We start from the raw sequence: 2,607 nt of genomic DNA, 5'->3' as shown, positions 1-2,607 counted from the left end.
CATCCTATACTCCGGCGGTTGTTATGCAGAACGACCTACAAAAACTCGTAACTCCGTTTCTCGTTTCTCCAAGACCCCTCTAGCATACTTCCCATCCACAGTGCACTTCGGTCTCATCGGTTTCATTCATCATGTGCATACCGCACCTTCACCCCTTCATCCTTTCTTCCTATGGTTGTGACGATGCCCATTCGCGTGCGGCCAACAACGGCAAGCCAGTTCGGACATTAACCTCCTCAGAGCTCAGAGCTCGATGCTGAACTTCGTTATTCCGCACCTCGCGATAAGTGGTGTCTGCATCTGCCTCACGGAGGTGGGCAACGTCACGACTTCGGGAATGTACGTCCTGGGCCGACTTCTAAGGGAACTGTGCCGACAAATGTCTGAAAGCGTCTGAGGAAAATCCAGGAAAAACCCCCCAGACATCACAGCCGGGACCGGGATTCGAACCCGGGTACCTTCTAGTCTCGACGTGACATGACCGATAAGCACGATAAGTACATAGCTTCGCCGTGATTCGTGAGTCGTGTCGTTTCTTTGAAATCCCAGCCTACCGGAACAGGTTTCACGTGACGTTTGGAGCGCAACAACTTGGACTAATAACGATAGCGAAACGTCAACGTCAACTGTCATTTCTAGTCTATGATGAAGGAAGCCATAAAGGGGGGACGAGCACCGAACAGTTTAACTTTTTCATCTTTCGTAAACCACGCTCGGGCTTCCTTATACTAGTTCCCCTGCGCTTATGCTGTTCGAATAGTAATTTCCCGACCACCCTGGCCATTCAACGGCCTCCCACGCAGCCCAGACGATCAGGGTGTACCTCGAAATAAAGTGATCGAAATCCCACTAATAAATTACGAAATAAACTACTGTAAATATATGTTATCTGACTATCAAAATGCACAGCCGCACGCGGGAAACTGCTAACGCGAACTTCGACTAGCCTGGACGTAACAATGCAAACAATGAATTTGGACTAAACTAATAATAATCTAACAAACGCGCTGTTCCGTCTTGTCCGACCTGCTAAGCCTAACGGCCGCTAAAATGTGGCTTTCGTTATAGCTAATACGACTTGGACAGACATTGAAAACCCGTGAATTTGAGTGGTTAATTAGTGATGTCGTGTTTTTAATCACGGCGTATCATCTTACGAAGCAATCGAGCATTCTCCTCTCTGATTTTTCTTGTTTTGAGAACGCGAATTTCGCGACCGGGGATTTCGCAACCGGGAATATCGAGGTCCTCCCGACGATCAAGGCGGAACAATCGCGAACTTGCGAGGCTACGAAATGTCGACGAATGCGCCTCTATAGAATAACATCCCAAACGAAATATTGTATTGGTGCTTTCTCTGTACTATATATGTACTCTCTATACGGGCGGGTGTTTAGGAGAACCAGCTGTGAAGTGCGGTGAAGCCCGCTGTAAGTCTCTTCTTGTTTCCGTCTTTTCTCGTCCGTTTTTGATTCCAGATTAGCGCAGTGCACAGCAGCTGCGGCTTCGGGTGGTGTACAGACGTGGAGTGATGACAGCATGAAAGAGTGGGGGATAGAGGGGTTACTGTGCGTCACTGGACGGCTTCTCGTATAACTGTGACGACATTTCTCGGGAAAGTCTGCTGCAGGACCCTGAAGCAACATCAGGCAGCACAGCAAGACGTTCCAATTTCAGTTTATTTATTATTAGGCAAGGTACCACGTACAAGGGTGTGGCCAAAAAGCGCCACAAAAGCCACTTGACATAGGGTTTGAACTCTTCTAGTCTTCACCACTCTACGATGACGCTGGTGCAGTCATTATCATCAATCTAATCTCGATTTTCTATACTCGTCCACAATGTCCGAGTGACGGTCCACCCGTTCTCTCATAAGAGGCTTACCTGGACGTCGGCACTGTTCGCTGTGGGAGGCCCGATGGCAGTCTCGAAATCTCTTTTTGGCATTGCTGTGTATCCAGTGAGAGCCTTATTGTTCGCTAATGGGCAGTAATGTGGGCAATGGAAATGTTCTTCAGCCTGTTAGTTCCGCTCAATTAGCAATGGCGACTGTGGAACGCGGGGGTTTCTGCCTCTCGGGGGTTCAAGTTGATCCTTCTGGGTGAGATAATCCCATCGGGGATTATGCCTCCCAGGAGCAATGCTCAAATTTTGTTTCCGAAGGGAACACTATTTCGTTGAGGTTTGCTAATGGTAATCGGCTTTGGAATGTGCTACTTACAACGCGTAATCGTTGTAACGTTCATGCATTATGCGCTGGACAAGCTTGCTTTCCCGCGTAGCTTAATTGGCTGGTGGAATAATGCTTTTGCGAGTTGGATTCCTTGCAAAGTTTTATTCAGGCACACCTAATGCCCGAAGAGGGATTTTGTCTGTGCGCAGGAGATGAAAAAGATTCGGCTACAGTGTCGGAGAGGATTATCATGATGAAACTGCGTCAGAAGTTGCAATATAAACTTTTGTCATTGAAGAATATCACTGAAGGGACAGCCCAGAAGAGAAAGTGCCCTACGTGTGCCGTTGAGGAGGAGACATCATAATGTAATGCGAGCGGTACAGCGAAGTCAGTTTCCTTTTGTTGTGGAAGTTTGCAAAACTGGACAGCCG

The sequence above is a fragment of the Ornithodoros turicata genome, chromosome 3 (assembly GCF_037126465.1).
Source record: "Ornithodoros turicata isolate Travis chromosome 3, ASM3712646v1, whole genome shotgun sequence".
Lineage (NCBI taxonomy): Eukaryota > Metazoa > Arthropoda > Arachnida > Ixodida > Argasidae > Ornithodoros > Ornithodoros turicata.
Note: the sequence above shows the minus strand (reverse complement) of the source record.